This window comes from Athene cunicularia, assembly GCF_003259725.1.
Source record: "Athene cunicularia isolate RWA chromosome 1 unlocalized genomic scaffold, athCun1 chr1_part2, whole genome shotgun sequence".
Taxonomy (NCBI): domain Eukaryota; kingdom Metazoa; phylum Chordata; class Aves; order Strigiformes; family Strigidae; genus Athene; species Athene cunicularia.
This window is the reverse complement of record NW_020799092.1, coordinates 77,324,802-77,340,633: the sequence shown is the minus strand read 5'-3', so window position 1 is coordinate 77,340,633 and position 15,832 is coordinate 77,324,802. Positions and strand designations below refer to the sequence as shown.

Here is a 15,832-nt window from a genome sequence, read left to right as displayed (position 1 = left end):
GTGTTCCCCTCAGGTACATAAGTCCCATTCAGGAAGTCTTTTAAGTACATTACTATGTTATACTGAAAACAAAAGGCCTTATTAGGTAATTAAAACAAAAAACTCGTTACATACATTTCAGCACACATTAGAATGAAGGCTTTTTTTGAACATTAGAAAAAAGAAAGAGTACTTGTTATATAAATACAGTTTTTGACATAAACAGACACAACAATCTGCTTATCCATGGCTAAAGTGTACATTTACATGTATACATGTAAGCAAAATAAATGTAGCTCAAAAATGGGAGAAAAAGAACAAATCCCATTTGGGGCACAGCAGCCCAGTCACAGACCATCTACCTTGACCTGTCACTAATGCTCATACCATTTGCCTTTTACCAAAGGCCAAGAAGAGAAAGAGGTTTGGTGATATGCCCTAGCTTCACTTTTTAAACTATAGCCACAGGAACTATCTCAAATATACTAGTATTTCCATCTCAAGGCGAAAGAATCATATGTCTACTAGCCATCATAAGAGAAAAGCCAGTAGTCAAAAACTCTTGGCTTAAGAGAGAATGATGCTAATGGGGGCTAGGGATTTTAAAGGGGGAGAAGGAAAAAAATGAGTTAGCAGGAAAGGTTGTGTTTCTGATCTTTGGACAGTCAAAGATAAAATACAGTGACATAAGCCTTTTCTGTGGTCTAAGCTGAGACAAGGTATAAAATTCCCTTCAGGTATGGGAGTATTACATTTTTCATGGTTCCACAACCCACTAAAAATAAAAAGAGAAATAAAATCAATATTAAATACAATTTTGCTATAGATGTCAATATGCTTTCTCTGTAAAACAACTATGTACAAGTATATAATCATATATATATATATATATATATATATATATACATACATATTTCTGGTAAAATATCATTCTGATAGCCTGAATAAATGCAAAACTGTCTTGCACAGAAACACTGCTTTTCTGAGGAGTGTATCCATGTTAAAAATGAAGAATTAGTGCTGTTTTCAAGAATGACTGTCCCAGAAACAGATTAATATTCATTCAGTGCTCTGTTGCTCTTCAAGATCTTCCTAGAAGTTAATCCTCAGTCTACTTTAGCTATACTTTAAAATAGGCTGCCTGGCACAGTCCCAAGTCACTTGACTCGTGTTGCCCGATAGATTTGATTTTCAATCCTGAGATTATATTTTAAAAACATATAGTGCCTGAAGGAATCTGAATCGTGTTTTCTCTTCAGGATACTGGACAGCCTCTGTCCTTTATTACAGAGCTGTACAATACTCAGACTCAATCACTAATAACTTTCCTATACTATGTTCTTAAAACTATGTGTAGACTCTAGTACATTGCCATTTAATAAAATCTTTTTTTCGAACTCAGATGTTCACAGTCACCTTCGGGAGAAGAATAAATCTTCATCTGTGAAGAAGTCTCTTTTTGGTTGAAAACTACTCCAGTAATCCCTGGAGGAAGCACTATTTTCAATCACTTCCCAGATGTAACCTGCGCTGGTGCCCCAACCTTTATAGTAAAAACTAATTAATTTTTTTTGTTGTTGTTTTAAAGAGGCCACCCTTCAGATACAAACACAGATTAGCAAATTGTCCTTTAATGCACATCAATATAAAATGTGTAGGGAACCAAGCAAAAATTCTTTTGGTGTTTTTAACAAAATATACACTGCTTTCAGCTACTGGCAAGTAAATCCTACAGCAATGATCCCTAGGTTGGATTGTGCAGCCCATATTCACACTGGTTAACACGTGTCTGGAGCTAACATGTGCGTCTTTCATATCAGTCGAAATGTTGCCCTTGATTTCAGCAGAATAACATCGTTTTGGGAGAGCAAGAAATTATCAAATAATAAAGGATAACACCTGCTAGAAGCTCATTTTTAGTAAATCAATGACATCAGACCCACTTGACAGTATTTTATCCCCTAGCATTTCAGAATTAAATGGTAAGGAGCCAAGATTTTGTTTGCAGAGCACCTTTCTTCTAACCACATCCTAAAGTATTGTGCAAACGTAACTGATTGCATGAACAATGCAATGATTCACTGCAGCCAACAGCAAAGTTCAGCCACAGCTGAAGCTGAACAAAGCAGCTACGTAGAGAAAATCCAAACAAAAGGGCATGAAGCAGTAATGATTCTACAGAGGAGGCTCTTTTATTTTTAGTATGAAAGGATATTGGGAAAGGAATAGAAAGGTTAGGCGTGGAGATTCCAGCAAGTAGGAACATAAGAGGTTACATGACCAGGCAGAAGGCGATGATTGGGCAGGAAGACCAAACAATAGAAGTGCTCTCAGCACCAGATGCCAATTTCCAATAAATTCAAGCATCACATAGGGTTTTAGCCACATGACTCCTATTGACTTTAATAGGAGTCATGCAGCTAAAAAACCCTCATTGCTTGGAAAGTTGCTTATTAAAAAGTGAATACGAAAAATTAATTCAAGACAGACGGGCTATTCTGAAAGATCTGGCTTGGAAATACTGTAAGTTATGCCAGCAGAAAATTTGGCCTGATAGATGCAGTATTACCCCGGACACCTTTTTCCACTTGATATTGTACATGTGCCTTCTCCAGCATTAGTTACTGGATAAAGAGGAATGTGAGTTCAGTTGACACTTTGGTCGACTGCCAAGTAGAACTTAATAGAGTTAATAGACACTAATCCTGATTTAGAATTTTTCAGGGTTTGCTCTATGAATGACTGTGACCACTGTATGTTTAAATACTGTTTTTAGAGAAGAAAAGTGCATATTAAAGTGTAGTACAGACAGCTGAGTGCACCCAGGCTTACGCTGTTCCCTATAAATTGCATTTCTGAAATCTGTTTAAGATGTTGTTATGCAAAGAGATGTTCTGTTTTTTGAGCTGATGCAAGAACAGCTGTCATTGACCAACAAGTGTTGCCCCATAGAACAGATGATACTCCAAAAACAAATTTGAAGACTTTTTTTAATCTCCATTTGCACTTGCACCCTCCTTACCAAGCCAGAGAAAGGAAAATGGAAAGTTTTAAGCACAGGATCTGTAAAATGTTTTCAACTAGGATTTAGATGAAAAGCATAAACAACAATAAGAGGAACAGAAACTCTTTAAAGATACAATAAAGAATATATAGGTTTCCATCAGGCCATCCTCAAATCAACTGGTTTAGAATATCCTCATGGAGAAAATGAGCTAAATTCATCCTTGAACATATGATTGTCGTATTTGAAACCATAATTTCCAAAGTTTGTTGTTGATAACATGAGAAGAGGAAAATACCCAGACTCTGATATCTTTTGTTTCACAGTCTGGACTCTTTCTTGGAGGAAAAAAAAAAAAAAATCCCAAGTTTAGTGCATGAGCTCATTTTACCAACAAGCAACTGTCCACAGACACAGTAGTTCAATGCAATCTCAGCTGTTTAACATGCAGATTTCTTACCTGAACTACTGCACAATCATTTTCTTTAGGAGGGTTTTATAAATCAGGTGCAAAACTATGACTGCAAAAAGCAGCTGCAATACTGAGTATTCCCATACTAATATGCCCGTGTCGTGGCAGACAGAGCAGTTTTTTACAGTATGAACTTTCTGCAAAATGTTAGCCTGTATAAACACAAATGAGGAACCATATAGGAATACTGAATTCTAACATCTCAAGCTCAGCAGAGCTATCAGTTCTATCCCTTTTTCAACTTGCCTGCATCCTGAAACAGAAGAGGTTTCTGTATTTAAACAAAAAGTTTTTAAGTTTTGCTCTGCTTAAATGTATTGACCTACTTACCTCCTTGGAGATAACAGGTAAAGGTCAAGGCAAATTTTGCACCTTAGAAGCTTCAGCTCTTAAACCAGCTTCCAATTACAAAGGGTTAGGAAAAGTGTTTCAGCAAGAGGTAGCTTTCTCCATCAAGTTTCAGTTTCTTGAATGTTTTTATAAAGCTTTTAGGATTATACTGGATAAGGACATGACCTGAGAGTGAAAATGGTAGGACAATTCCTATGATTCCTTTCCGTGGTGATACCATAACCCCAGTAAAGACAGCAAAGGGGCAAAAGAATAAAAGGACATACACATATACAAGAGAGCAAGTAATACAGTCTTATATTTATAGAAGAAGATATTAAAAATCTCAGGCAGGGAGCTTCAAAAGGAAGCCATGCAAAGTACATAGAAATAAGCCTTACTGATATTATCATGTCCAAGAAATGGATGATGCATGCATCTATTAGGATGTACTGACACTTTTACCAGCTTAAACAGCATAGGATGAAGTCTGTGAGATAACAGTGAATCCTGAAAAAAAGTCTTCATTCACCCATGGCATATCCATATCTCTCTATTTCCATGGTTTATTGGTTAGCACGTTGGCTCCTCTTGATGTTAATCTGGGAAACTCTTCCCCCCTCTCCCCAGGATTTTAGATTACTAACTTTCCCCACTCCGAGTAGGAGCACTAGCTTCTCAACATGGAAGTGCTAAGCATGACAACTACCTCTTTCGAATACCACCGCAAGTCCTGTCACTGTGCAAACCGCCTTTCTCATACAGATTTCTGGTCAGCTTGAGGACAGAAATAATGACTTGTGGCAACTCTGTCCAGACATCACTTATTCTCACCGCTCACTCTTAGGATAAAGAATTAGAGTCCACTACAGAAGAAGGTCTTAAGCTGCTTTTCTCTGGTTTCTAACCTTGCAAGTCACGGCAGGAGCCCCGCTACCTTGACATTGCTCACTCCTTTGTAGTAACACAGCAGAGGTAATCAAGAGAGGCAGGGAGGAGACAAGAGGTCAGAGGATTTTCTCAAACTTTGCTTATCGGTCTCTCTTGGGATGGTTGCAATAGTTCATCCCCATGTAATGCACCTTGTCACTTACAGTACAAATACAAAAACTTACTGCATTTTTTCATTAAATACAGGCTGAAGAAAGTCCCTCAGTTAGGTGACTGAATGTGGTGTATAAGTGCTTATTTTTCATTTCTCAGTTGTGATGAGAAGCCTGAAATGTTTTGATTCCTCATTTAAGGTGGTCTTCCCAAGAGATTTCAAGGTCCTCAGCATAAAGATAACTGTGTACTTTAAAAAAAATAAAATAGGGAGAGAAGCAAATATCCTAATAAGCCATCCCTTGGCAGTTGAATGCAGCAGAATACTTTGCTGCCCTCAGATATCTTTCTTTGTGTCAGTAAAAATGTAACCTTTAAAAAGAAAAAAAAAAAAAAAAGGAAGGAAGAAATCACACCACATAAACAAAATCCAGATACCCCAGGGACAACAGACAGAATATGTCTGAAGTCCAGAAATATGTTAATTGCAAATCAAAGAAGAAAGCACAATCCAATGAAGCAGTGATCCTCCGCAGGTTTCAGCTGACACCTGCATTTAACTTCCTTGTTTTTTTCCACCTTAATGAACATATGGAGACTGCTCTATAAAGGGACCAACATGTCATACTCTCTGGAAGTAGTTTTGCACAGTTGCTGAAATGAAACAGATTAAGTGGCTGTATAAACACCTTTCATTAATCACTGAAATACTGCTATGACACTTAAGTTAGCAGTTTGATTATTAAAAGCCCATGTTTCTGCATTTCATGCTCATGCAGATGTTATGCTATTCCAATAAAACATTAAGAAAATATTGTGTCAAAAGGGAATCAATCAGTAAGCAGTGTCTGGTTTATTTTTCCATTTTCCCTTTTTTTTTTTTCCTCTCCTTTTTTTTTTTTTTTTTTTTTTTTTTTTTTAAGGAGAAATATCTTTAAAAACTAAAGGCAGAATCTCTACATGGAATCACAGAACGATTTGGGTTGGAATGGACCTTGAAGATCATCTAGTTCCAACCCCTCTGCCATAAGCAGGGACATCTTCCACTAGGTCAGGATGGAATAGAAATAAGAGTGTCCAGGCCTCCTATACACAACTGTATAGAGAATCTGAGGGATTCTATGAGGTTGAGATGCTTCAGACCTTTGGACCTTGAAGCGCATCTTTATATTTTCAGAAAACCTGAAAAAAAATGGTGGGGTAATAAAGAAAACAATAGGGAAACTTCAGGGCTTTCCAGCTTGGGATGTGACAAGTTTGTGAGTTCTGTCTTGTCCAGGTCAGATAAACTCTCTAAACCTCTTTCATTCTTGACTAACTTTCTTGTTCATATCCCCTATCCCACTCTGTTCTTAGGCTTTTGGGGGGCATTTCTCAGTTGCCAGACTTCTGGTATTTCTTGGGAAATGCAGAATCTTTTAAAACCTTGAGATACTATAGATAGCCTGTTCCTAAAGCAGCTCACGTGCCTGGACCGTGGTGAAGTTGAGGATACCGAAAGCCCTAACACCTTCGCTTTGAAGGCAGTTGATGCACTGAGGCTTCCCAGAGCCACAGAAGATCTGGATTTCCATCAGATAATCTGGCAGGGGGCCAAGCTCATTTCTGATAAAAACCTGCATTAGTATAATTTCAGAGAAAAAGGGAAAAAAAAAAAATATTTTCTCAGAGCACCATATTTAAGAAGAATTGGCATTTTTCCACAAATCTCTGCTTTACCAGAAAATTCACAGCTGCAACAAACTATTTGAAAAAAAAAAAAAAAAGGATGAGATCGAAATGTCAGAACACAATTAACAGTCTATCAGTCAAAAGAAAAATCACCATTTAATGGTATAGGGGAGAAAAAAAAAAAAAGAAAAAAAAAAAAGTTACAAAAGCTCAGTGTCGTTGTTTAGATTAAATTATTAGTTTATATTAAATTAATTCTATAATGAGCACTAAAATAGATTCAGAATATGCATGAGAAATAATTCTAAAACTTCTTACTACAGTTGTGTCTATTAGTGTTCTTCAGGAAAAGTCCAGACTGGATAAGCTCAGATACCTAATTACTACAGTCATACTTAAATTGTTCTTGGCTTTTCTGTACCTGTGGCTTTTGCTTACTTTTCATGTATTTAAAGCAACAAAAATACCATGGTCTGCTGTTAAGAGAGTTGATGGCAATAGTTCAAAAGTAGATTACTGCCTCTTGAGGTTTCTCTAAAGAAAATGGAGTCTCCAGTGTGGCAATAATAGGAAAGGGAAATATCTGATTGGAGCAAAGCTGCATAGTTAGCAAGATATTGTACCTTTTCTTGCTGAACAAATGTCAAATGGCAAAAAGCCTGTTCTAGATTAACACCTTGAAGCAGTTTTAATGTTCACGTTACTGTAACTCCTAATCGTGTGCAGCACTGTGGTATTTGCCTTAGAATCCAAGGCGGGTTGTGCCCCTGAGTCTGACTGCTGGCAGGTGAATCTGTACCTGCTGCGTGTAAGCAGCCAGGGAATATTCCCTGTAAGCTCCTAGAAAAGCTGAGCATCCTACTACACAACAAAGGATCTGATCACTTATGCTGGGACAAGGTCTCTGATAAAATTTTCTTATGCAAAAGATTAATGTACACTGTGTTTCGCAGACAATCTCTGTGTTCTTCCTTGTTCCTAAAGGTCAGGGTTTTGGTTGGATTTTTAAAAAATATATATCTGTTTGATATTATAACCAAATGAGCCCACCGTTAGAGAACGCAGGTTCACAGTGCACTCTCTGGATTACTAGACACACTGGGGACTTCCTCACTTACTTACCCAGCACAGGGGCATGCCAGTCCTGGGGGATCCTGGAGATGACAACCTGGCAAGCCTCATGATTTATAGTATTTAAGCATCATTCATCCAATATACTGAGACTAAGTCAAACACTTTGAAGGCAAGTTACTGCAAGTTTGTGTCACTGGTCTTCCTCAGTGCCAATGTAATCCACAGAAGATAAAGAGTTTGTCCTTGCACTTAGTTACAGCTTTTGCTTTTCAGTTCAAGCTGTAATTGTATTTTTCATGTTTAGCTCTGCTGGTTTAAGCATTTTTGGGCAGCTAAATTAGGGACTTTCTGTTACCTCTGGTTTGTGAACCCAATAGCAGTCAAGCAACTTTGACTTTCAGAACTTTCACTCTAACTCCAGGTCAAATAATGTGTAGACTGAAGTGCTTAACAGGTCAACCAATCAAACTTTAGGTGTTTCAGTAACAGAGCTCATAGACTTTTTTTGAGGCTGTTCACCTAAATGTACAGAAGATCACACACAGAATCTTAGGGAGAGCCAGGCACATCACATGCAGCTAAGACTGACAATACAAGACTATCCCTCCTTACCTTAGGGACTGAAAGGTATTTTGACCATAGTCTATGTAATTCTATCTGAAAGTTCAGACTTCTAAGACAAGTGATTTACTTCCCTGTGACTTGTACCAGTAGTCCATATTCCCATTAACAAGACCTGCAAGTATACGTTTGAGATAATATATCTAAACTCAGTGCTTTATAGCACTGTCTCCTATCCACCTGTATGATTTGTCTTTAATTCATAGGGGAAAAAAAATAATAATTATGAGATAGTTGCAAGTCATTTTATAAATTCAAACAGAGCCAGTACTGATTTATGCCACCTAGACTGCTTGCAATAAAATAGGAAAAAATGGCTATGACATTCAGCAGATGCTGCTTGGCTCTCTATCTTTCCTTGTTAATACAATTAACTCCCACACAATCCCTGGTAACACTCCCATTAACCCTATCCAAGCACAAAGAATAATATAACCTTATCCTGCCCATCCTCTGTCTCTAGCACAACCCTGAGATATACTGGCACCCATTTAAAATCAACCCTAAAGCCATCCATTCCTAATGACTCAAAACTGACAGATTTATTCATATACTTCGCCATACACACTTAGCCCCGGAGGGCCTTGGAACATTTTCTTCCTAGATCCTCAGGGAATTTATGCAAATGCTAAGTTCCCTACTTAAGAGAGTTTCAGGATTGGAATAACAAGGATGGTGTAGCTCAGGACTGAGGAACCCTGATGCAGGGGAAGATTACATTGCACCTGCCAATATTACAACTGGGTCTTGCCAGCATAATGAGCACCCACTTTTATGACAATAAATCTGCATTAGAGAGCTTTTGGGGTTAGGTTATGTCAGTCCTCTTCAGACTTGCCGCTGAAGGCAGGATAGCATGCCCTCTTGTTCACAGCAGAGCTGAGCACTCTGAGTTTATTCACTATAGCATTCCACCCTGATTTTTTTTCTAAAAGCCTAAAGATGTCATGTCGATGTTTGGCAGGTGTTCTATTCCAAACTTTAGATTAAAATCAGAATTATGTGAAAGGGTAAAGGGAACTATGTTGCATCTACAGATGTGCGTAGTAAACTTGTATTCCAGTTCCCTGATTCTTTTTTCTTCCTAAGAGAGTCTTCCTCACGTATGAATTGGATGTTCTTCTAAAGGCAGCTCTTTGAGAAGATACTCCAAATAAAAAACATAGTTGGAAATTATAACTTAAGAATGGACATCTAGAATGGCGGAGAGCCAAGGAGGAGGAAAATGACAAACTTCTAATGCATCTGGTGATTTAATTTTGGAAAGAAATTTTCTAAAATAACCCCTGGATGTCAAGCAAGACAGAATAAGGTCAACCAGTTGGCAGTGTGAGCTGTGATCTAGAGAAATATGTGGAAAAATCTTACAATTAGAAATAGGTCTGCAAAATGCAGTAGTCAGGAAGTAGTGAGGAAGAAAGGAAATATTACGCATAAAAAATCGGAGGATATAGAAGTCATAGCAGAGAAGATAAGGCAGAAGACTTATGAAAGATTTAGAGTAAGGTCTTGTGAAATACTTGAAGCCAACCCGCACATTATTTTTACAGTTGGAACATATACATGTTATAACAGATAAAGCAGAATCTGAGACAGCCAGAAAATTTTCTGTTTTCTGTCAAGGAGGACATAAGGTGTAAGTATTTCAAGATGTACCACATACAGCTTTAAAGAAAAAGCAGGAATTAAAGTCTCTGCTAAAGCAGGAAATGTTAAATACAGATGGGCTTTCCCTTTTACATTTATCTTTTAGATCATGAATGACAAAATATCATAAACCAAAGCTAGAATTGTATTTAAACCCACAAATATCTGAACTTACTAGGAAACACACGGCACCCAAGATAAGGTTCATCTCACTCAAATTTATGGAATTACAACGTGGAGAGATCCATTCCAGATAGTCACGCTAGCTTACCCTTTATAGCCAACAGAAAAAATCAGGCATTTTTAGGGTATGATCTATCTGCTGCAGGATGATATTGTTTCCATGAAGCACCTATTTCCTCCTTTGATTAAACTGAGAGTCTAGACTGCTTGTTCTCATTAGATGTGTTTTTATATATCCATTTGTCTGAATGAATCTCACACAAAGAGGCAGCTTTTTACCCTAGAAAGACATGCTGCTCAAGCCAGAGTTTTTGCTTTACAAGGTTTTTGAGTCTAGTGGTTAGTGGCCTCTGTCTCTACTGTGTCTTCATGGGTTTTTATGTAGACCCAGTAGTTTCATTTCCCTTTTCCGTCACGAGCAGAAAGAGAGATAATGCGATAAAAATGCCAATCTTCTAATTCTATAACAAACTCTTCTTAACAAATTCTATGAAACTTTGCCAAAGAGCAATCCATTCAAATCCACTTCAGAGCTAGACTGAATTCCTACACTTTCAGGAAAACCAAGGGGGTGCAACACTAAAAGTTGCTTGAGAGCTCAAGGAAATGGAGTTTCTTCAGACAATTTTTTTTGAGCAGAGCAAGGTCTGACCACAGCAGCAGGGCAAGTTCTCTGGTTGCATAGTATCACTTTGCTGCTCTCCCGGGGTCACCACGCATCAGCAGAGTCCTCTGATTGAAAGGAATAAAGGTTGAACAAGGGGGAAAACATGATGCTGTTCTTCATGCAGATGGTGTGCAGCTTTCTGAACCCACTTTATCCTTGGAAAAAAGCAGTATGGAAAAGGTAGATTGGGCTTAATTGCCCGATATACAATTAGTTATGATAAACTAGAGGTGTTAAGGCATCTGCTTTCCCAAGACTGTAGAATTGTTCCTAAATATAATTGATTTAAACATATTTGTGTTAACCTTACAGACAACCAAGATAAACTTTTAAAAGTAAGTTATGTATTACTCTGTACTAAAATAACATAAGCCAATTAGAATAAGAATAAATGGGAATCTCTTAGAAAAGCAAAACTACTATCACTAAAATAAATCAATTCCCAAGATATACCATCTACATATATAAATATGAGACTGTATTTTACGGTTTTGTCTAATTGTTTTAATGAACATAAGTGCTATATGAGTTTTCTAAAAGGGGATGTCTCAAAGCTGCCAACATATTGATGTGCTGTCAGCTCATTCAAATGTGTTATTAACTGGCAAGAGTGAAGCCTTACTCAATGGTATTGATTCATGTAGAACTAGAATGGTGGAAGAAATTGATTTCTCAGGTGGGTCACTTTCCTCAAAGTACCTTGAAATCCTCAGGTGAATATGAAAATATTTATCCTCTTCCATCTCTTATCAACTATGAAAAATAAGAAATTTGTGACTTCATCCTATGAAATGTGTCTCTGTTTCTGTCACTATTGGTACAAGTTGCCAACTAGCACAGCTCTTTCCAGAAGAGGATCTGAAATCTTGATTAGAAATTTGGAGTTACCGTGATGTCGTAAAACTCACTCTTCCCAAATATTCACAAACTAGAAACTTTATAACAAATATTAATCAGAATTTTTTTTTGATCCCTTCTAAGTAATTGACATACATAAGTCAAGAGAAGAAGGTAAATTTCTAAAATATATAGAATCGAAAAGAAACAAGTAAGCAGATGAAGATTTGAGAAAGGTTGAAGATGATGCAGAGCATATATTTTATATGGCTCCTGACTTCAGCTAATATCTTAGTGATGTGTTATGCTAGAGATGTTGTAAAAAATGGGGTCCCCAATAACCTTTTATCTTCATCTAACCCTTGCATAGTTTGCCCATTAAACAGTCTCTGTAGGGTGGTTCACTTTGCGCAGAGTCAGTGAGGTTCATTTTTATTGTGCTGAATCAAAATTCAATCAAATGTACCATATCTTCTCCTTACCAAGAAGAGAGATCAGAGGCAGTGGGGTAAACTGGTCCATCCTCAATTCCCCTCTGCAGTAGAGGTTCAATTTAATCGCTTCTATGAAAATCTCACCTCTCTGACAGATGAGGAAATGAGTGCTACCATGGCAAGTCACCTAATCAGACTTGGGTGCTTGAATATCTTTATTCTCCTGCATTTTTTTTACCCATTCTTCCCTCAGACTGTCTAGGAGGCTAAGACAATAAACAAAACCTAGGTCCCACCTCCAAAATGAGATTTGCCACCCTTACTCCTCAGTTCTTGTTTTTCTGGAACCAAAAAAGTATGAAAAAAATTCAAAATAAGCAAGCCATTTTTATTAAATGGGCTTTTTTATACTTGTTTGATTTTGTTTCCAGACCTCTCTAATTAAATATAAAAGTTTGGAATTAAAAATAATACAGATCAAAAATGGAGACTTGCCCCTAGATAATTCTCTGTTTGTCAAAAATCTTTCTTCAATGCTATCTTTATTCAAAATAAATAAGAAGCGTAAGAATCATGTATTATTAAATAGAAGGTATCTGTGATTTTAAGCCCTAACTCATGTTAAAATTGAAGTTAATGTTTGAGTTCAACAAGTTGTATTGCATGGAAGCTAATCACGTGAAAAATGCTTTCTTCACCATCACCCTGATTCTACAGGGGTTTACATTTCTGCTTCACCTTAACCACAAGAATTATCCCACTAAATCAATGGAATTTGCTTTATGCTTAAATTTAGGTGAATATATGTGAAGTTTGGATCTTAATTAAAAAAAACCAAACAAACAAACAAACAAACAAAACCAAAACAAGGATTATAACAATAGTAAGGCATTTATTGTCATGTCTTTATGACAAGAAGTTTAATTGTGGATTAAATTTTGGTAGATTTTTTTTTTTTTAATGCTGTTGTCTTTTTCTTTAATAGTTCTTATCCTTAGAACTTAGCTCAGCTCTTTTTTTTTTTTCTGTTGCACTCACTCAGGGCAGCTATCACATCATAGCCAGGAAACATAATTGAATGAAGAATTGATTTTTATTGCCTGTAATAAAAAGCAGTTCTTATTACTTTTACAAATTACTCATAATTACAATTGTCTAGAGAATGCCTTATCACCCTGAGTGGAGCTGAAATAAGCTGGATGCACAATAGTACTTCTATGTCTGTGATTTAAAACTTGTGTTCTCATTAATGGCAATGTAAATTAGCACTATGGCAAATTTAGTTCGTATCATTTTACTGGACAGATTCTAATACTGCTGGGGAAGAATCTTAAGCAGACACGCAATTTATTTCTGAGTGGCATCATTCCTGCTGGAGCATGTGCACCGAGTCTGAGAAGTTTCTTTAATTATTAAGGAAGTAGAGTTGTGCAAGTTACACTTCATGAAACATTTTCATTATGTCTTTTAGAGCCCAAGTGCTGGAAACTCTGGAGTGTTATAAGCAGGTATCAGATTTGTTACACTGCAGACATGCAAAGCTAGTTTCAGCACTAAGATTGCTCTGATTAGGTTCAGCAGATATATATTGAATGGCCTTTACTAAAGTCTTGTCTTTAAATTTCACAGAAAAAGCAGCAGCAAGTTTGCACCCACCACATTTGAACATTTCTTGTTTATCAGGCACTAAGGCTAATAGAGAATACATATGGCTTTTTTCTGCCTTTTTTTTTTTTTTTTTTTTAAGTAGAACAGGTAACTCTAGGTCACTTTCATATACTTGATCTGTTACAAAGCAGAGAAGGAAAAGCTAGAATTAATCACAACCTCTCTCACCTCCCTAAAGAAAAATGAATTGTTAAAAATCCCCTGGGCACTCAGTCTTCATTAAGTTCTACTGCAGAATTTTGTGCCTTGTTTAAGTGTGTCTTTCTGATAAATCAAGGTATAGATCTCACTTGATAATAAAGAAAGTGTCTTTCAAGAAGAGCGTAAACCTGTTTAGGGATGAGAGATTGATACTTTTAATGATCTGTTGTATGACTGAGAAACATCTGACCTTCCCTTGTTAAGTAGGGTGAGCATAAATGAGGGTTAACTTTCTGAGGTATTTTAATGCTGAATTATATTTACTAATTTTGTTCATGTCATACTTTATATTTTATGTGTTTTAGCTCACTCATTTAAAACTTACTACCTTTAAGGCAAATATTTATGTTAGTGCTGTGCAAACTTGGACTCATGATTATTTTTTACTAATCAACAAGTTCTATTAATTCACTAAAACCTGCCTAAGGATATAATCAGCAATTTAAAGAACAATTCATACATTAAGCTTGCATGACAGATATCTAGACATATTCCAACCACAACATGCAACACAAACAGGTGGTATATATAGGCATGTGCTGAGCTTCTGTAGTTATTCAATACTGTAATTAAATTATCATATACTTTATTAATGTATATGGTATTTCTAATGTTCTGTGCCTCAGGCATCTTATGAATATGAAGCTTTCAATTCCTGTGTTTACCAATAAAAGCCCCAGTTTAAAGCATAAAAAATATTTAAAAATAAACTAAAAACCCCCAAAAGAACTCCCAAAAACTGAGATGGGGAGTTCCTCACAAAACACAAAAACAAAAAAACCCACAGAACAAAACAAAACCAAAACCTTCCTAAGACCTCTCTCAGGGCATCCTACTTGAAATTTCAGTGAAGAAATGCATACTTAGATCTACTTAACAAAATCTCAAAATACAATTCTACATTCAACAGGAGAATTTTTGGCTGCTAATATTAAAGGGAAAAAAAAAAAGTAAACTATAACCTTCGAGAGGTCTCTTCTAGTCCACTAGTCCTGGGAACCTTGGAGGAGAGAAACTGCTCCTTTACTGGATTCAGCAGACTGCTGTGGATTCTGCAGATTCTTCTAAGGTTTCCCATGGCAGCCTCCTGCTCTACATCCCTGATGCATGGAACATCTGAGGAGACCATCCTTTCTCGTTCCCCATGGACACATGCCACCGGGTTCCCCAATAACATAAATCGTGTATAAGCCATCATACACATTTAGGTTTCAGTTGGCACTGAAGTCCCGACTCTCCAGTTGCTTGTTTTCCAGCTCGAGCCCACAGTGGCCTAGGTAGACAAGTTGGGAGTAAAAGTTGTTCATGGTGGGGTCACACTGCTCAAGTTTTGTCTTTCCATGTCCTGTAGATATAACGGCACTGCCATGACTTCTCTTCCCTTGTCAGTCTCCCCATCCCAAGACTATCTACTTTCAGCAGGCATCCACAACAGAACTGTAAATGTTATTGCTACAGCAGGACGCAGGGAAGGACGGAGACTGGCCCTTAGATGGAACCATGGTGTTGGTTTCTGTCTGAGAAGACACATGGAAAAACTCTCTTGAAAACTAAACAGTATTCCGAGAAACCGTGCTGAGGCTAAGGCTTGTATCAACAGAGCAGCGCTCAGTTCAAAAGCAAAAAATGAAGGAAGACTTTCCCTTAGAGAAAGGACTGAGCTGATTAGGGCTGTGACATGCACTTTCTGTTTTTAAGATGATTTTCACAAGATACTGGGATGGCCGATCACCAGGGTATGCTTAAGTATTCACAGACTGCTGTCAGCAGAGCAGAGCTGAGTGTCCAGCAGAAGCCCCGGGGCCACCTCGGCAAGGGGTCCTCAACACACCTCAGGCTCATCCCACTTCCAAACTCAGACCTGGTGGCACCAACCAAGACATGATCTTCCCAGATCTCTCCAGGCACAGCCAGACCCCTTCCACAGCCCAAGAGCTGGCCTCTGGTGAGTACATTTCTGGTGGACGGGACATGGAGAGGAGGCATTGGGGGGGGGGGGG

At 37.5% G+C, this 15,832-nt stretch overlaps 1 long non-coding RNA gene across 1 annotated transcript in view; it reads left to right on the top strand.

Annotated features, from left to right (window-relative positions):
* Window positions 1-15,832, top strand: part of LOC113491333 — a 40,188-nt gene that overhangs the window by 22,564 nt on the left and 1,792 nt on the right. Inside the window, exon 2 of the long non-coding RNA XR_003400379.1 lies at window positions 15,531-15,777. This is a non-coding gene — a long non-coding RNA (uncharacterized LOC113491333). The remainder of the gene's footprint in view (window positions 1-15,530; window positions 15,778-15,832) is intronic.